Source organism: Dipodomys merriami, unplaced genomic scaffold, assembly GCF_024711535.1.
Source record: "Dipodomys merriami isolate MVZ:Mamm:240054 unplaced genomic scaffold, mDipMer1.0.p SCAF_282, whole genome shotgun sequence".
NCBI lineage: Eukaryota > Metazoa > Chordata > Mammalia > Rodentia > Heteromyidae > Dipodomys > Dipodomys merriami.
Window position 1 is genome coordinate 1471744 of NW_027204293.1, and position 21540 is coordinate 1493283.

Sequence of the window (21540 nt, forward strand, 5' to 3'; positions counted from 1 at the left end):
GATAATCTGACCATTCACATTAGTGAATTTTCAGTCATATTGATAATTTTTTGTAAGCCAATCATAAAAAAGTTTCCAAAAAGCAATATAAAGATAATGTTCTGCTTTCTAAGGTTAAAACACTAGTATTTCAACAAAACACATTCTATTCTTCCCAGATTACATGGTGAAGAATTTCTCTTTCATCATAACCCTTACCACTGAGCCCTCCCTTCAAACATGTAGCTTTATTCAATTTTCCTGTTCTAGCTTTCATTTTGGTACTAGCATCAGTAATCTCCTTCTAGTATTTGACAATGAGATTCCATTTATTGATAGAGAGCTCAATTCATATTGACAAAGGCAGATTGGTGAGCATATCATATAGCATAAAATATTGAATATTATTAACGTGATCTTATGTAACTATTCCATAAATTAATATAAGTACCACATAAATGTGCAATTTCATGTAATTTTTAAAATGCAAAACAATTGCATATATATGTCATAAAATAATTCAGATAACTTGTAGAAGAGAATAAGCCAAATCCATTGCATCATTCCCAAAATTCTTTGTAAAATTTTATTTTCCCATTAATATTCACCTCGGGCCCTTCTTTTTCTAACAACCAGTGACATGTTGATGTCTCTAGATTTTAGTCACCTCTGATTAACCTCTTTCATTTCCACCTCCAGTTAGTCCTTCATGAGGAATAACTTGTCCCAATATGCCTGCAAGAAGACATTAGTACCCAAGTTGACTGGCTGTGCCCATTCTTCCCTTGCTTTGTTAGGGAAGGGGGTATCAGCAACAAGGTTGCCAGGGAACAGGTGGCTGGAACCATGGTGTTATGAATTATGAGTAACAGAGTAGAGTAGCAGAGAATAGGATACCAGGGAAAGGGGAAATGTGACTGTAATCACTGAGTGGCAGTGGCACCAACAGCTTTGCAAGGATTGAGATATCCAGACAGTTTAGCAGGGACAAGGAGGAAAAGAGAACGTGAAAGAGCAAAATTGTGAAGGACTAGGGTGGCACAATCAGGTTAAAAAGGTCGTGAGTGTGCAAACTGGGTAGCCAGTACTAGCATAAAGCAATTGGCATGGTAGACTGATGTGGTGCAGAGCTCAGTGTTTCCCTCTCCAGTTTGGCTGTTAGATCTTTAGGGAACTACCGCTAGCAGCTCACTATCAGCATGTTGGGTTCAGGCATGTTCCATCCATAAATGTCTACTCCAAATAGATTGCAATCTTTGACACTGGTTTTCGGATCTTTTCCCTGAGCATCCTGAGAGACCACACTCCACAATGCTGCAGAACAGGCTCCACATTGTGAGCTGCAATCAGCTTTTACAGATCTCACTGCTCATCTCCAAGGTCAATTATCATGGTAGCAAGGGATCTGTGTAGTGCTCAGCAGCAGTGCTCTGGGAAACTACCAGTTCTTACCCTAGCATTCTGGGAGCTCCCTTGAAATGGGCAAGAACACTTGCTTTTGCCCTTCCAACTTCTGTGGCTCTGGAAAGCCAGACTTTTCTACCTCAGATGTGTTACTTTGATCTACAGGTCCAAATGTTGCTTCAAACTTTCTCTGTCTCCTCTAGGTAATCATCACCTTTAACTATCTCTCCTTTTCCTACCAGGTAGCTTACTTCATCTCCACATCCTTTCATTTCTGCTTTGTATCAACCTGTGGCTTTCAAACCAAACCCTTCCAATTTCTCATCTGCCTATCTAGGTGTGAATCCGGCACAGCAAGCTACATGTAACTTCTGTATCTGTTTATCAACATTTATTCTGGAATCCAAGGTGTTACTAGGCAACTAAGAACATGGGGAGCATCTTAAATACTCCCCAGCCAATCACTGCTCATTGAGAAACATGCAAATGTGCTGTGGTCAGTCTCTCCATCTCCATTACTGGTTCAGTAGAATAAAGTGAAATCAAAATGGAGCCACCAGACAGCTGCTATGGCAGCAACCGAACCAATCATAGATAATTTAGTGAGGGGGGATGAATCAAATGTAGTAAGGTAAATGCACAGATTTATAGGACAGTACACAGGGTTTCCATCAAACAAGTTAGTTTATGTCCAAAATGCCAGACCAATCTTGGGTTCTGTCCTAGATCTTCCTTTTCTGAAGGTACTGAGGACTCCTAGATACAACTCAGACCTAATGACATGGGTGAATAGAAATGTAGGTGAGTATTGCTTAGTGTTCTGAAGTTGCGCTAAGGTGTTGTCTTGTCATGGCTGACATCTAATCAATGTCCTTTCCTGACCTCCACCACATCTCTTTATTTGGCATAAGTGGCATGTGGGAAGATGTAACAAGGTCACCTAGAGTTTGGGCCTGGGGTTAAAAACTCCATTTTGTGATCATAAATATTCCACCACTTCCTGAAACAAAATGTAAGGATCAGCAAGGAAGTTGGGTTAGCAATTCAAAAACTTATAATTACTTTATAGTGCAATATCTGAAATCTTCCCTTCCCACCCCTCAGAATCTGATTCCCCAATTGTGTAGACACTCATACACTCTGTTCTCCTGGAGCATTTGAGTGTGGGGCATCATCTACTTCTTATGTGTACTGCTATACAAAGGGAGATTTTTCTCCTAGGCTCAAGATGACTTCAGTGATTGGTGTACTGTGCAATACCCTAAGGGCATGGTCATTTGTTCACACCCCTAAGTAGAACTGTCAAGGACTAAGGACTAGTCAGGGCTTACTTTCTGTCAGTGGTATTGCTCTGAGGAATTGCTGTCAATGTTGCCTACAGTGCCTAGGCTAAGGTCTCTCAGAAAGGCTCCAAACTCAACCTGCCTGTGTCTCTGAGTTGATCATCATTGAGCAACTATGTTCCACATTCTGTGAGTCACTCACTTCTGTGGATCTATGCATATGAAGGCACAAGAAGAGAGTTCCCTGGAAGGAAGGTCCTGGAATGTAAAACATCTACTAGGACAATGGAAACCCATGGTTGGGTGTGCTTAATATGCAATGAAGTAACAAGAAAGAAAGAGACACTGTCAAACCCTAAACAAAGGGTCAGAAGGACTGAGGGGAAAGGAGCCCCATGATCAGGAATATAAATGGAGCTTACAAGCCCTTTCAGGCTCTGACTTTTTGGGTTGAAAGTAAGATAACAGATAGCCTGAGTTCCAAAGAGCTCAATGTTTAGGCTATATGACTTTTTCAGAACTTCTTTTCCTTCCTCCTGTGGTCTGAGCGGAACAGTTAGTACAGTGCTTCTGTCTCCTAGAGGCAATCTTTCTCATCACACAATGCTTAAAGTAGACAATATATGGAAGCTTCTCTTAAATAAAAAATATGAAGTAGAACACAGTGCTTCTCCTGAATTACTGCCCCTAAGAAGTTCCCAATTCTGAGCACAGAGTGATCATGGGTGAGTGCTAATAACCTGAATGGTGAACTTTGAACACTCCCCAAGGCAGATACCGTCCAGTACAATAGTTGCCACCTATGATCCTGGTTATTAAGACTGAAAATTCTAAGATATTGAGTCCCAAAAGAGGAAACTGGGCCAAGGAGAGACAACTTATCATTGCTGGAAAAGGAGGAAGACAAATTGGAGAATATTTCTCTGAGCATGGACATGGTAGTCATTTAAACAGTTTTCAAATTGTGGCTCATCAGTAGAGAAAACCAAGTCAAATCTCACTAAAGCAATACTAAAACATATATAAAAAAAACTATTTGGATTTCGTTACTAACTTCTTTTTTCAAGTGTGTGTGTGTGTGTGTGTGTGTGTGTGTGTGTGTGTGTGTGTGTGTGTGTGTGTGTTTGTGGTGTCAGATTTTGTATGGGACCGCATTGGTTCTTTAAAAACAACATATTGGCACTATCCTTTAGGTTTCCCATTCAAGACTCGTGGCATTCTAACTCTACCACTTGAAACACACAATTCTGCTGGTTAAATGGAGATAAACATGTAATGGATACGTCAATCTAGGTTGGTTTCAAAGTATGATTTTCGGATCTCACTCTCTGAAGTATATAAGCTATAAGAGTGAGCTTCAATGCTCAGCCCAGTATTTCCAGTAAGTTATTAATCTTTCTGAATCTCAGAAAGTGAAAAGAACTACTTTGTAGAACATAGAATCTGGTGGGAATTATGACTGGTTGCATGAAGTACAAGTGTTTGGGATGTGTGGACAGAGACTGAAACTCTCATAATACTACTGATGTTTATATTGAAATGAATCCCAGCGATTGGAAACAAGAGGGATTTTTCTGTTCTTATTTATCCATTTATGGGTAGTGAGGGGCCACAGAAACTCAAGGAGGACAGGGGAGCAAATGCAGCAGTGGTTCTCTGTAGATATTATGTTGACAATGAACTTATACCACTTGTGGACAGGGACAGGGGAAAAAACAGAGAGAGAGTGCAAAGGAAGTGATGAGACTGTCCAAAAAGAAATGAACTCATTACCTGATTTACAAAATGGTGACCCATGTGTACACTTCCTTAACAATAACAATTTTTAAAATCCAGGTTGATAATTTTCTTTTCCAGTTTTCGATACAGGCCCTTAAGACTCAGATCCACCTATGGAGCTTTTAAAGGTTACTTTATATGATAATTAATATACAGCCAGAATCTCTTAAGAAATATTATAAAAAGTATTCCATTCTTAGTAACTTTCTGTTTGAGTGCAGATTATCTATGTTGTTGGCAGAGCTATTTTTTACTTTTTGTTTTCAGTACTTGTCAGGTGTTGAATTCCTTCTTAAAGCTTTGTGACAGAGGTCCAATATGTCTTGGCACCCTGCCACTAGGTATCATGATAATGAACCTTTGAAATTAATGTCCTTGATTATGAGTTTTATTTATTTATTTTTTGTTTTTGTTGGTGAACTCTGGGCCTAGTCACTGTCTCTCAGCATTTCAGCTAAAGGCTAGTGCTCTACTACTTGAGTCACAGCACAACTTGTGGCTTTTTCTGCTTACATGGTGCTGAGGAATCCAACCCAGGGCCTCATGCTTGCAAGGTAAGCAGTCTACCACTGAGTCACCTTCTCAGCCGCTATGAGTGGTACTTTTGTGCATTGATTTATTAAGCAAATCTATTGAGCAAGTACATTCATTTTGCCACTAGACATATTCAAAATTATGAATTATCTGATATTTTAACGAATAAAACTTTTGGAATTGTTTGTCTCCTCATGCCAAAATCACAAAGGAGGGTATTTTATACTAAAACCACAAAAGAAATTCAAGATCTTGGTGCTAACAAGAGAATTCAAAATGGTATTTCATTATGAATACTGAGCTCAAAACTCTTCTAATACTTATTTATAAATGCAAGTTAGAGGGGAAAATCAACCAGGAAGTAAATTGTATATTGATTGTTAATTTTTAAAGCGGAAAATATGATCATTGATGGCAGACTAAAGACCATCTAGTACCACAGTCCTGTATGCTCAATAAGAAATAAGAAACTTTTATTGAAAAATTGAGGTGGAAAGTGAACATCAGGCAAAGGCAAGTAGTCAGAGCCTACCACCAACAAAGAAACACCACAATGTATATCTCAGAAAAAGGAAACAATTTCAGAACAGCACTCATCATCTGTATCCGTTTCAATAATACATGTACACTTCCCTACACATACACACACACACACACATACACACACACAATGTATGCAACAGCTCAACCTACTCACAAACATCCACTCATCATGAACCAAGTTCTTCCTGTAATATTTGAAATTTTAAAAGTTTTAAGTATTGTAAATAATTAATAACAGATGCATAAGCAATCATTTTCTTAATAGCACTCTGCTATGGAAGTGAGAGTTCATGATTATTATAACTACCTAAAACATCTCTGAATCTGGAAATAATTAAAAAAAAGACAATCTGAATTTTGGGACTATATTTCTACAGCTATTCTGCAAAGGATTAATGAAATGATATAAGATCCAAAAATTAAGTACTAAATTAATACAATGAATACATGAGTAAGTAAAGTGAAAGACACTGATCAGAGAGACATATGCTGCCTCCAGCTCTCAGCCAGCTGCACACGGTGGCACCCTTGATGCTACATGGGCCACGTGGTTGTGTTCCCCAGAGCACTGGCCATATTGGAGTTGGAGTTGGGGTTGGGGGTTGGGAGAGGAGGGTAGGACATTGGGGATACTGCACTAGGGTTGGAGCTGGGGGTGATGGGGAGGGGAATATAGGCTGCAGGTGAGGCTGCACTGGGGTTGGGACTGGGGGTGGTGGGGAGTGGAAGGAAGGCCCTGGCAGAGGCTGGTGAGGGGAGGAAGGAAGGGGGAAGGTCAGCTTCTCTGACAGCAGCCACCCCTATGTTGGCTAGCTTCTCGGGAGTGTCTGTGAATTGGGATGGTTGGGGCAGATCCCCTGGGGCCTGGAAGCCTCATGAGGAGAGGAAGGAGTCTCAAGTCCTGCCAAAGTAGACAATGAGAAATGAGAGAACCAGTGGATGAAGAATTTCAACAATAAAGGGGAGGACTTGGAGGCAAACTCTGGGGGCGTGGAGGGTGGAGGCCACAGGACTCAAGCTGCAGTGATGACTCTCTCGATGCCCCTGGCAGTTTGTGAGGGCCAGCTCCACTGCTGTGGGCTCAGCCTATGCCTGATTTTGCACTGGGCACCAGGAACGGCCTGCCCAGCTTCAGCCTGCCTTCATGGAGCAGCAGCAGGGAGGTCATGCACAGTGGGGTGAAGGAAACATGCCTTGCCAATGCTGTTTCAGCCCACTCAGGACAAGGGCCACCGGGGATGTTCCAGCTGTAGATCAGGACTGAACCATGGACAAGACCAGGTGAGTCCTCTGGGGACCAGCATGGTGGCTGTCACATGTGGGCGGGGAACTTCCTTAGCTTGCTCTAGGGGTTTCCACAGAAAGGCTCATTCACTCTGGTGCCTCTAACACCTTCTGGATTCCAGCTGTCCTCTGGTCTCCTGCCATATCCAAGTACAGTGTCAACTCCATGCGATTGAGAGGTCATTACACAGATGCTCATATGGCTTCTCAAACCTGGTTCACCATTCATGCAAGGCTTATGGTGTGCCATCCTCCAGGTCAAGTGTACCCCTGTTTCAGCTTGACCACCCATGCCTACAGGACCATGAACTGCATTCTTACACACAAAGCCAGGGATTCACAAGGCTATGCTGCAGTCTAAGGTATCCTATCCCTCATCCTGCTCAAGTGTGGGGTGGCTGTGGAGCCAACTGCATCATCACATTTGATTATCTCAGTGGAAGAAGAAAAAATCTTCATTGTCCAAGATACAGCTGCGCCTACGTTTCTATGTGTACAAGAGGTGTGTGTGTGTGTGTGTGTGTGTGTGTGTGTGTGTGTGTGTGTGTGTGTGTGACGTGAGAGAGTCAGACAGAGCAGAGGTTAGGAATAAAACACTTCTTTCCTTCAGCACTGAGTTTTGGTATCTAGAGGTTTTTTCCCCCCTCCACCAATCCTTAGTAAACGTTCTAAAGTTGTCCCTTTGTATACTTTTGTCCCTTGATCTTCCTGATGATCAGATTCCTATGGTCTGCGTGTGAACTTCAGCATTTGCTTCATGAAAGTGGTGACTTTTTAAACATCTTTTATGAAGCTCTTTGATCTCTTTAAATGCAATTTGTGCTGTGTTAATGTGTTACTTAGCCAAACTGTTTGGACTTAGTCTGTGACTGTTAATTTTGAGGTTATCTTAGCACTAATATGAGATACTATCCTTTCAATCTACATTTCTAGTGAAAGAAGTTCAACATCTTTATTGAAATAATTGCCTGGGTGTAAACAAAGACAAAACCAGTGTTATAAATGTACAATCACTAGATTTTAGTAAATTGTGGACCACTGAAATAAATTTTTTAACTAATGTTAATAATTGGAATAGGAAAAAATCACAAATTATAAAACTTAAAAATTGATCAAATACCAAAAAAGACACTGATCAGGAATGAAGTACAAATGTTAATGTTTAATAAATAAATGAAATATTTGAAATTCTTATCCACATAGGAAATACATACCCAAAAGTCACTGAGATCCCATCTTACACATTAAAATACTTATAGCCACTCAAACAAATAAACACAAATGCTGGAGAGGTTGTGTGGCATTGTAACCGAATACAACTCATATGTAGCTCAGAGTGGAAGTTTACACAATACCAAAAACAACCCCACATATTTTAATGACCTTTACAGTAACTTGGATACATATGAAGGAATATGATTCAACATGAACATCCATGTTAATGGCAGCAGTATTCATAACAACCAAGATCTGCAATCAACCTAGGTGTACCAGTAAAAGGAATAAACAGAATGGGCTATTCATAGCTATAAACATATTCTGGAATATAAGAGAAGTTAATGCTTCTACTGTTACATTGCAAAGTATTTTTGGATATGCACCTAATACTATTTTCATGGGCTTTTCTGGCATTGTGTTTTTTTCTTTTGTGAGGAACGTCAATATTGATTTTCAAAGTAGTTACTACAGGTTAAAGATATCCTGTTAGGGGCTAGGAAGGTGGCTGAGTGGTAGAGCGCTTGTCTTACATGCCTGAGGCCCTGGGTTCGATTCCTCAGCACCACATAAGCAAAGAGTAAAAAGCCGGAAGTGGCGCTGTGGCACAAGTGGTAGAGCGCTAGCCTTGAGCTGAAGAGCTGAAGGACAGCGCCCAGGTCCAGAGTTCAGGCCCCACGACCGCACCCCCCCAAAAAAAGATATCCTGTAATAGGTGAATATTAGACCAAAAGTTAAATATATCAGTGAACACATACAGGACCATAATATGTAATTTATAATTTGAAGCAATTTTAAGAAGGCAACAATTGAGAAAAAAAGATAATGCTAGAAGTTTAATAACAAATTATTTTGAAAAGTTGAATGAAGAAGTTATAAAATAAGACTCATCAAAAACTGTTGAATGATAGAAGATGGATGAAGGTTAGAAAAACATTCATCTGCATGGCCAATTTGAATGAAGTAAATTCATATTGGTGTACACTGAAGACACATTCCAATTCATAAAATACACTTAAAATGTTTATGAGAAGACAAATCAGTATCTGTCTTTTGTATATGTAATAGTAAAAATTCACAGAAGGATCAGAACTGTGAAAAAGAGAGAGTATGGCCAAAATTGTTGATGTGATTGATTGAATATATCTGAGTTTGTGTGGAAAAGGAGGAAAGAAAATGAAGAAAACATATGGGGTGCTGATCAAGATATATTTTCACATTTATAAACAAGGAAAAATACGAAAAATGTGCAACTAATTAGTGTTAATTTAACAAAACATTTTGCTCAAGGTTTAAAAATGAAACTATAAAAAATAACAATAACATCAAATAAATAGGGCATTGAAGAAAATGTCCCATAGACAGATTTTCCCCATAATTTGTTATATTTCATAACAAATGGATTAAAATAAAATGTAATTACATCTGAAGATGTTAACACTTTCAAAGGTCATTTTTAGAATCCAGCAAAGAAAAGTATCAGAGAAGTAGAAAGTAAGAACAATCTGTGCTATGGATGAAGATATTTACTAGAACTTTGTGATGAAACAATGTGCTCTCTTTTCCTAATCAACATAGTCCAGGTCACCTACCTTTTTACAGAACACTTGTAGTCAGTGAAGTAGAGTTACTAATTAGGTAGTAATTTATTACTTTTATTCCCTAATCTTATTATGTGATTCCTGAATGATATGAGTGATCCTAGGAGATTTTCTGACCTCATTTTCATTCCTCCCCCTGCCCAGGATTCTTCTGCTAGTCTCATTTTTCCTTGTTTCTGAACTCAACTCCTGTGATCTTTCGGGTCATGAAAAAGAGCTGGAGAAATGTGAGTATGACTTGAAGTCTGTGCTAACTTTCACTCCAGCTCAGAGGAACTATTGAAGGACCTCCACCTGAGCTTCAGAATCAGATATTAATTGACCTCTTTGGAAATGTAGAAATTCAGGCAGAATCTGAAGAGATTTTGTATTAGAGCACATTTCAGAGGATGAGCTTTCCAACCAACCACCACAGCCTTGACAGAAGGAACAGATTTAAAATTGAAAGTGGTCTCAGTTCCCAAAGAGCCAATGGGAATCCAGGAGATCACACATTCCTCCTGATTAGGGACCTTGTAGTAAGAATAGAAACTGGACAAAGTCTAATGTGGAGATTAACTGAGACTGGGCCTAAGAGCAACACAAAAGAATTTCCCTTTCTTTGACTACAATTGTGTTGTTTAGTGAGACATGACACCTTCCTTCATATCAGATAATGCACTAGGTGAATTATGTCACTGCCACTATGTGGGAGGTCAGTTCCTTGGAGGAGAAGGGGTTAAATGTTGTGACCACCAGTTTTTTCTCTAGGCCTTTATCTCTCCCATGCCTTCCCCTGCAGGGAATATGTTGCTTCTTTCCTGCATTCAACTACTTGTGTACCATAGGGTATTCTTTTTCTAGTCTCTTACATTCGAAGTAGCATAGGCCCAGACTCTGCTCCTTCCAAGAGGTGACAAGATCAGATTTGTACTGAAGGTCAATCAGATTGAAAAAAAAAACTGAAATTAGTAGCACCCTTTCATACTTGCATCTTTACTAACAGACAACTTCCTGGTTGCTCATTCTGTAGTTTTAATTCTTTAGTGGCAAGCACCATTCTAGGAGGTCTTTCCTGGCCACTGAAAATTGAACTCACAAGAAGCTGAAAAGTTTCATTTTGTGGGGTGGTGGATACTGGTGGCTCACATCTATAATCCTAGCTAGTCATGAAACTGAGATCTGAGAATTGTGGTTGTAAGCTAGCTTGGGAAGAAAGTCTATGAGATTTGTCTCTAGTTAATCAACAAAAAAACAGAAGTGGTACTCTGTCCCAAAGTGGTAGAGGGCTGAGTGACAGTACTCAGGCCCTTAGTTCATGCCTCGTGACCAACAAAAAGGAAGTTTCATTTTTCTACCATGGTGTCTTCTTCTAACACACTATGTGCTTTATCTGCAAGTCTTCTTAAGGTTCCTGTGTCTCACTCTAGTAGATTTTTTCTTTCAAAAATAAGAAAGTCTACAAAGTCTACCTATTGTACAATCACTAAGTTTGGAATAAACATTTGTTAACTGTTGGTGTGCAGACATTAGACTAATTCTTAATTTAAAGAAACTATGTTGGCCTTCATTCCACTTGAACAATTCTGTGGAAAATAGATATATCTTTGGATTCCTTTGGTTCTTTCTAGAATCTATATTCTCCAGATTGTTTTTCCATTGATGCAGAAAAGTTCCAAATTGTGGCAACTATTATTTATTGTATTGCTAGTTTTAAGCATGGAAAAACCGATCAAAGATATTTCAAATTTAATTTTGTGAAAAATGTTGATTCATTATCTAAATTCAAAAAACATAAATTACTAAAGGAACTGTTTCTTTGGTAAAAAAAAAAATAAGAGCATTGGGTCAGAAATAGTCTCTTCCATGTAGAAGTCTTGGAGGGTCTGCCTATATAGTGATCTCACTTTGAGAAGTAGTTTGCCATATGGGTCTTTTCAACACTTCGTGTTTGGCACTAGAAGCCTGGTGAAACAAACAGATTTGTCTATGATTCTCTTTCAGGAAGTCCATGGCTGACATTGATTGTGTTAGATAATAATTGTCCTCCTACCATTTCCTTCTAAGTAATTTTACTTATATTTGTGATTTGGGGACTTGTATCAGGTTATATGTAACCATATCCTGTGGAGCAATTTAAAGAAGGAAACTTCAGTATCTGTGTTATAATGGTAGTGGTATCATAAAAGTTCCTTATATTTTACAATATAAGATAAGTAACAATGATTATCTTATCAACTCTAGCTAAATTATGTATCATTAGGCATTATGATAACAGTGTCTGAAAGTTCACAGATCACTTTATTTTCAAAAAAATCAAAATAATCAGAATATTGATATTTTGAAAAGTATATTATGAGGCACGGATATTTCCAAAGACAATGCTACCCACAAGACATTTCGTTTCTTATTTTGTCATGTAGCTAATTTAACTTTAATTTTTATCCAAATTATAACTTACGATTTACTACTTGTGCTACAAAAAATGAAGCACAAATTTATTTTTTGTCTTTTTTACTCATTTGTATTTATCATTGTGCAAAGTGGTTTCAATTCAATGAGTTTGTTTATAAGTACAATGCATCTTGATTAGTGTTCCATGAATCTACCCATCTTTCCCCAAACTACCCATCTTCCAAGTTACATGGTTCCATTTTTACATTGATATCATTAATATAATGATTATATTTGCCATCCCTTCCTCTTTTCATTAATCTGCCCCCTCTTTTCTTAAACTTCTTCTCCAGCGGAACATCATTTCCCTTTCTGCTACTCATTTGCTTGAACTCTTTATTGTTTGTTAGTTATTCAGAGAATCATCATCACTGAAATACTTTCATGAGCATACTGAGTATTGGATTTTTTAATTTCATTTTGATTTCAACTTGTACACAGGAGTTGACATTCATTATGAGTACATGAGTACAATCTCACCTCTTTCATAATTTTCCCCAGCACTCTCACTCCCACCTTTTCCTCAAGTTTCTTCATTTGGTAGGATATGCATTAAGTTAGAGCACTGCATTTCACTCCACTTTATTGCTTCATTTATCTATTTCTTCCCACCTTGACTCCATCCGTACCTCTGGGTACTTGATTCATAGTGTTTATTTTATTGGAATGCGAGTTAGCTATTCTAAGGAATTACATTATTTGAATTATTCTCTGAACTAACCATATTTCAGTTCATACCTAGGTGTATAGTTGCATTCCACCACAAAGTGTGCATATTGTATTGATCTATATTACGCTTAACTTCCTATATAACAGAAAACATATCTCATTTGTCTATCTGGGTTTGGCTTTCTTCCCTTACTTCATTTAGCATGATTTTCCCCAATTTATTTCCTTTCTTTGCAAATGATTCATTATCATTCTTTTGAATGGATAAATAAAATTCTGTTGTGCATGTACGTGTGTACGTATGTATGTATATATATGCATATATATATGAATGTATACGCATACATGTATATCTATATGCATATTGCTATCATATTTTCCTGATCTACCTGTCCACTGAGAGGCATAGTCCATGTCTAAATGTGATTTCTTGTACTATTATGCTTTTGCTTTCAATGTTTTGGAAAATGACTAAATATCATTTGCCCAATCTTGTGCATACAGGCTATTCTATAACAAAAATCATTCTATTAATATCCTAATCTGTTGGTTAACGTTTCTTTTTATGTTGGCTCCTATAAATCACAGGGGTTCATAATTGCATATGAATTTGTTTTTAAGAGCAACACTAAATGTTTGCTTGAATATAGTTGACACTTGCTAATAATTTATTAAAAATTATATATACATACATATGCATATACAATTTATATATATTGACACACATATATGCCTATATATGCATGCATATAGAATATATGTGCATATATATATGCATATATATATAATATACACACACACAAACATATATGTGCTAGTACTAGGAATTAAATTCAGGGCCTAGTTTCTTTTGGTTTTCCTTTTTGCTCAAGGTTGACATTCTTCCATTTGAGCCACAGCTCCTTGTTTAGCTTTTTGATTTTTAGTTGTAGATAAGAGTATGGTCCATTTTACCTTGTCTGTCGTGAAACTACGATCCTCAGATTTCAGCCTTCTAAACAGTTAGGTTTAAAGGCATGCAGCATTAAAACTAGCCCTATTATATTTGAATTAAAATATATTTAAAGAATGATAACTTGTAGTATTTTCAAATAAATCTTTTCATTTAAACAAAACATACTGCATAATTTTTTTCTTATTCCAACTCACCTACCAAGAAAGGAAAGAAAAATGTGAAACTGAAGAACCTCTGAATGTAACCATTCTCAAGCCTGCTAGCCACAGTTTCTTTGCTGAAAAATAGAACAGGATGCTATCATATACAAGCAAAATGGAAGAACATGATCTTCACTAAAGTTTCTGAAAGACTGATGACAATGAGGACAATCAACTTTATCCATGAAATGTCACAAAGGATACGCTGTGTTCGGTGACTCTAGTGGATAAGTGTAGCCAACGTTAGAGGATGGTCATAGTGATGAGAATAATCAAAGGTGTATATGGGATTACAGAGGTGTGTTTTCTTGAAGATGAATGCTCTTGATTTTGTTGCTAAGCTTGTCATCCCTCTTGAAGTCTCTTGTCTTGCTGCTGGCCCTTTTTAACTGTTTACTCATTTGCTTCAACTGGGCCTTCTTTTCACAAGAGCAATTCCATATGCTCCTGGTAAGTTATGAAAATAGGAAGCTCCATTATTATTCCATCTTTCTTTTCTACTTTTTATTTGTTCCACTATGAGAATATGAACTCAAGGCCTAGACACTGTGTTTTAGCTTTTTCTGTTAAGGCAGGTACTCTATAACTTGAGGTAAAGCTACATTTCCATGGTTTTGGAGAACTAAAGGGAGATTTTTGTCTGGACTGGATTTGAACTTCAATCTTCAGTTTGCAGACTTCTGAATAGTTAAGATTATAGGATTGAGCCGTTAGTGCCTGGCCCCCAAAGCATTTATTTCTTAGCCACAAACATGGGATGCGTCTTATAGAGTTTTGTCATTGATAAATTCTTATCATATGTGAGAGTTAATGCAATTTCACAGGGAAAGGTTGGAAAGTCAAGAAGTGCTCACTAAACAAATTCAAAATATGGTTTGTTCTTACTTTCTTGATACAACACCCCCACTGATTTCTCTCATGGATATCCTCTAATCTACTTCTAATTTTACTTCTAATTAACAAGTGGATATAACTCAGTTTCATTTAACTACATGAATTCTTGTTACATATGTTACTGACCTACATTACATCTGAGGCCGAGTGACTACCTGAAATCATCAATTTAATCATAAATGACCTCTGTTCTTTTGCAATAACTAGACTCCTTCAGGGGCCTGAGGACACCAAGATACTTCAGGAGACACAAGCCCTTTCTCCTATCAGACTTGCCAATGCAGAAGAAGCAACTGTTCCCTTCAACCCTTATAGGAAACTTGCCTGTAACATGAGATTCTCAGCAGTGAGAAGGGTGTTCAAACTACACCTGCCTGGACACTGCTGGCTCACCATCTGAAACTTCTTAAGCCTTTCTTCAATAATGCTGTCTGTTGTATGTAGAATTGTTGTTCCTCTGCACCAGCCATCCAGACATCTCCTTATTCTCTTCATTGAATAGGATCCACGAATTGAGTCTGTCTACAATCTCCTCTTTGCTGATAATCATCTACAGAGAAAAATGCATTTGGCTGTTGAAGACAGCAAACAAAATGGTGCCCTCCCCTCCTATTAATGGAGTGTGAATTTCATTCATTTTAGTCAGCATCTTAGAGGACTTATATCTGTGTTTTTCCTCTCAGAAACCTAGGGTTCAACATCATCAGACATTCTCATACATTTGCTGAAGTAACAACTCTTAGTGACCAACAACACTTTTACCCATTGCAAATCTATTACCATCAGGTCACAACAAACCTTATAAAGAAGAAAGGCAGAATATATTAAGCACCCCATAAATTCTTCTCCTTTATATCCTTTCAATATTTATTTTTGAATGATGATAACTTAATTTAATTCTGATGATATTTTTTCCTCTTAAAATTAATCAAATTATTACATGATTAAGGCCAAATGTCCTGCTTATTTAATTTAAAAAAACTATAATTCACATCATGTAAAACCAAATGTTTATAAAACAACATATCAGGAAGATTCAAGCCATATATATATATATATATATATATATATATATATATATATATATATATATATATATATATATGATGGAAGATTCATACATAGTAAAATAAAAGAAACCTTAAACCAATACCCATCACTCATTTGATCCTGCACCTCTAGTGGAAGAGGGTGATTTTACCTATAAATCATGGAAATGTCATCTCAATCCAGTCTACTCTACACAGGCTAACCCCAAAATACTCAATGCTTCATTACTTACAAACAACTCTAGCAAGTAGACTTTATTTAGCATAGGATTCTCCTCCCTACAATGATAAATGGATTATGTTAATAAATTTGAAAGTAAATAGTTCAAAACAGCCTGGCTGAGAGTACAAAAGGATTTTGAGGTCTTAAAAATCTTGAAATACTTCCAGTTAAAAAGGGGCCACAGAAGGTCCATTGCTAAAGTTTTAACATGAAGTTCATAAATACGAAACAAAGGGATTTTCTTCTTACACACAAAAACCTCACCAAGAATTTTTGAGTGAAGCAAAATTACCAACTGTAGCACCATCTACCAAGCCAAATGTATTGAAAGGGTTTGAAAGTCTATCCCTAGAAACCCAAGTTTTGTTTCTAACTCTCAGACATGTATTTATTTCAACTTTTAAAACTTTAGTTTTTCATGGCTCAGAATTCCTAGTTAATCTCAAAATGTCCCTACATACTGCTCTACATTAACTTTTGGAGAACTTTCCTAGAACAACAAACACATTTTTTTTGTATAAAATTTGAATAGAAAATTTAAATTGACTTTTAAAAATGAGACGAGTAAATGCTCATTCTGATATAAAATATAGGTCAACACTTCAATTTAGAGGACAATGAAGTTTATATTTAGTTGAAATTTATTTACTAATCATATATATATATATATATATATATATATATTTATATGTTGATAAATACGTGACATCCGTGACATCTCCTTTTAAAAAACTAAAAAATGTATTGTTTCTGAAGTAGTCATCACATACAATTTCTCTTCAACTGGCATTATTTTGGGGCTAATTTTCTAAATTAAAGAGTGTAAGAAATGTTTTTTAAAATATAATTAGTGCAGATTTCTAAGCAAAAGTTTCATCTGGCTATGGATACATATTTTGTTGGTTTGTCCAGTTATCTTTGTGGTGACTATCAAACTAAGAATTTTAGGAAAACTAGGCAAACTGTCACTAGCCATACCTAGGATTATTTTATGTTCTATTTATTTTAATTTTTGTGCTGATCTTGGGATTTGCATGCATTGCCTGAACAATGTCCCTAAAATTTTTCTGCTCAAGGTTATGACTTTAAAACTTGTGCCACAGTTCTACATCCAACCTTTTGGTTGTTAATTAGAGATAAGACTCATAGACATTCTATCATTAGGCCCAACATCACATCAAGGTTCTCAGTATCCATAATATCAAGGACTATAACCATGAGCCACTGTTAGCTACATGATGTGTTTTTTAAAGCATCTGTAAATAATAATAGAAAACTATCACCATTACTAAAGGCTCAAACCTGTAAATCTAGCAATTTCAGAGGCTGAGATCTATAAGATCATGTTTTAAAACTTGACTAGTCAGACAATTCAGAGTTTATTTGTTTAATCTGCAGGACCCATGGTTTAAGTCAGGCCTAGGCACTGTATATGAGTTACTTTTCATTAAGGCTAGTGCTCTACCTCTTGAGCCACAGTGACACTTCCAGCTTTTCCTAAGTATATATTAGAGGGAAATGGTAAGGAGACCTCACAGTTTGGCTCTTAACTGTCATCCAAAAACTAAGCCTTCAAAGTAGCAAATCAGAGATTCTTACCTTCAACTAAGCAGCAATAAAAATACTGAAGGTGTGATTCAAGTGGTATAGTATCAGCCTTGCTTGGAAAAAGTTATGGCAATTCAAGCCTCAGTATTGGCACATATGTACACAGAAGCATGCACATACATACATATAAAGGGTCCTATACTCAATTCCCTGGGATTAAAAAAATAAAGTATTAAATTAAATTAGGACAAAAATAAGAAATTCAAATTCCTAAAAAACAAAAAGAAAAACAAAAAAAACTACCATAGCCGGGTGGTGGTGGCTCACACATAAAATCCTAACTAATCAGGAGGCTGAGATCTGAGGATCACGATTCAAAGCTAGCCAAGGAAGAAAAAGTCGATGAGACTCTTATCTCCAAGGAACCACACAGAAAACTGGAAGTGGCACTGTAGCTAAAGTGGTAGAGCATTAGCCTTGAGCTGAAGATCTTAGGGATAGCACCCAGGCCCAGAAGTCAATCCCCAAGACCAAGAAAAACAAACAAACAAACAAAAAACTGCCATAACTGAATTGTGACTTAGGTGGTAGATTTCTTTCTTCCCATAAATGAGGTATGAGTTCAATCCCGAGTTGTTCATACCAAAGCAATCCAATAAAAGCACACTAAGAACTATCTAACAAAAAATATGTCATTCGTTGTAAAGAAAATTAAAATTTATGAAAATAATTGAAAGAGAGCTAAAAGGAGAACCATGGCTCAATAGTGAACAGCAACTTAAGCCATATTACCATTTCCAGGTTTTAGATATTTATTGGCAAAATGAATATCACAGACATTGCTGCTTGGGATGCCTTTGAATCTGGATCCTCAGATTTCAGCCTCCTATGTAGCTGGGATTACAGGTGTAAGGCACCAGCATTCTGAGATATGCATTTATTTTGTCATGTTATGTGGCAAATTTCACAAATTTATTTGTTTGGCCACTGAATACAAACTATTGTAGGCTATAAGATGGGCTGGTAACTTGGGTGTGGTTTGTCTATAGTAGCTGCTCAGTTTCTAACAGGGGCCACTACCCTATAGTCTCTCACAGAATGTGGGGATCTCTTACAAGCTTACAGGATGCCTAGTAGGGTTTAGGTTCTGTGGCGGTGAGACTGTGGTTTCTGCTTTCTGGTCTCCTATCATACAGCCACTGTTGTCAGCTCCTAGGCACCTCCATACTTTCTTGATAAACATATTCTCCTTAATGTTTGCTTCATTCTGTTTGCATCACTGACTTCTAGAAAGGCCTTAATTTGCACTCACACCTTGGAAGTAACTCATACCAACTCTTGTGGGAACTAATTACATTTGTAGAATCTGTTTAATTTTGTTATTTACTGGAGCATATAGTGGATTTACATCCTGCCAGACTGGAAGATAAAAGACTTCCTAAGGGTCTGAGTTGTTGTGTATCACCTGATACACATAAAAAGCTATTTATTGGGGCTGGGAAGGTGGCTCAGTGGTAGAGCGCTGGCCTTGCATGCATGAGGCCCTGGGTTCGATTCCTCAGCACCACATAAGCAGAAAAAAAGCCGGAAGTGGCATTGTGGCTCAAGTGGTACAGTGCTAGCCTTGAGCTGAAGAGATGAGGGACAGCGCCCAGGCCCAGAATTTAGGCCCATGACCGGACCCCCTCCCACCCCAAAAAAAGCTATTTATTATCTGCGCACTGGTGGCTCATTCCTGTAATCCTAGCTATCTGGAGGATGAGATCTGAGGCTCCCAGTTCAAAGGCAGCCTGGGAATGAAAGGTTTATCTCCAATTAACCACTCAGAAAGATGGAAGTGGTACTGTAGCTCAACTGGTAGAGCACTCACTTTTAGCTGAAGAGCTGAAGGATTGCCACGCCGACTCCAGTGGAGTCTGCTTAGCATGGGAAACCATCTATCAGACCTAAGACAGGGGCTTCAGAGACCTATCTCTGAGTTTTGGGACTTCACCGAAGTCTACCTCAGAGAATAGGGCTTCTAAGAGGCCTACTCCTGGAAAAAGGCTGGCAAGCCCCTGGGAAAGATGTGTTTCTGCCTTTCTTTTCCTCACTGTATAGGAGTGCCTATTAATCTTTTACTGTTTTTGCTGTTCATTGTACTTACTCATTGTCAACGTTCCCTTATTCAAAGCTCTTTCTTAAGAGTGCTGACGACTGCAATATCTGATGAGTGTCTTAAAAATATGACTAACTCACCAGAGTTAAGTGCTACCCTGAAACCCCTCTTATGGAGGCTAGTAGACAAGTCATAAGCAAATATAAAAGTATTGGGTGTTTCACAATGTCACTTCAGCAGAAGGAATTGTTTGTAAGAGATTTACAAAAAGGTGTAGGCGCGGCTAGAACAGAAAGAATGTATGGCAATTGCTGAGATAACTACTTAGGAGAAAGAACTTCTTATTACTCTCTTTCATTTACTAAGATACTTGCTAAATCTAAGTCTCCTTGGTGTTTACTATTAAAGAAAGAACAGAAAAGATCTTATGGGACAGTTAAGGCCTCTATAGAAATAAGGTAATGTTTAGTTGGTGACAAACATCAAAACCCATTATATTTCTTAGAGATAAGCCGGAAACAAGTGCCTATCAGGCAACCAGCTGGTGACCACCCAAGAATGAAGCCCTGCAGCAAGGTTGTGTAACCTTTTGCCCTTTCAGGCGAGCAGCTGGTGACCGCCCAAGAATGAAGCCCTGCAGCAAGATTATGTAACCTTTTGCCCTTTCTTATGGAGATTTTTGCTATAAAAGTCTGTTATTCTCTGCATTAAATCGCACTCAGCATCCACTCCTCTTGTGTGTGAGTTGTCTGTTTGCCATCTCCCCACCTATTCCAGTTCCTCCCCTAGGTGTCCTCCGTCGTCCCGACAGAACCCCGTCCGCGGCAAAGGATTGCGCAGAGACCAGAGTTGAATCACCAGAGTTGAAAAAAAAAGAAAAACATTGGAAAAAGCTATTTATTATTCTAAGTGTCCTCAATTTCAGACACTGGTAATGTTGAGTTATTGTTTGACATTAACCAATGAAGTGTGAAATTTAAGAAAATGAAAGATAGTTCCTTGGGTGGAGTGGAAAATATTTCGGCAGTTATAGAAAATGAAACACAATTAGGAGTTAAATTGAGGATACATTCAAGAGCAGTAGCCGTGGCTTCAGAGATGGGACAGAGCTAAATATGTTAGACATATGTTAAAAAGGAGAACATGGGGCTTGGAATGTGGTTTAGTGGTACAGTGCTTGCCTAGCATGCATGTAGCCCTGGGTTCAATTACTCAGTACCACATAAAAAGAAAAAGCCAGAAGTTGCCCTGTGGCTCAGGTCAAAGGGTGCAAGACTTGTGCAAAAAAGAAGCTCAGTGACAGTGTGCAGGCCCTGAGTTCATGCTCCAGGACTGCCAAAAATTAAAAAGAGAGAACATGTCAATAATGAATGAGGGAGGGATCCAGAAACCAAATTCCTCACTGAATATTTTCTCTATTTCAATATCATTCCAGAGAGAAAAATTAGGCATAAAGATGGTCCAGAAAGAACATACCTCATGAAGTAATACAAGATTTAAAAAAAAAATATGGAACGCTTCACATATTTGCATGTCATCCTTGTGCAGGGACCATGCTAATATCTGTATTGTTCCAATTTTAGTATATGTGCTGCCAAAGCGAGCACTACAAAATTTTTTTTTTTTACTGCAACTGGCCTGTAGAGACAATCCATCAGACTTAATTGTGACTTGCAATAGCACAAGAGCTCATTGTAATAGCACAAGTGCTATCTGGATATTATGTATGGGTCCTGAGCATTGATAAGAGCCTAGGTGCTATTCCTATTTTTTTCCTCAAGAATATTACTCTATTACTTAAACCACAGCCCCATTTCTGACTTTTCTGGTGAGGAAATGGAGATAAGAG

General features: G+C 37.8%; 1 non-coding gene across 1 annotated transcript; it reads right to left on the minus strand.

Annotated features, from left to right (window-relative positions):
- Positions 1-21194: 21194 nt before the first annotated feature.
- On the minus strand, positions 21195-21298 carry LOC138838552 (U6 spliceosomal RNA). The gene has a single exon (XR_011375658.1). It is a non-coding gene; the product is annotated as a U6 spliceosomal RNA (small nuclear RNA).
- Positions 21299-21540: the final 242 nt, after the last annotated feature.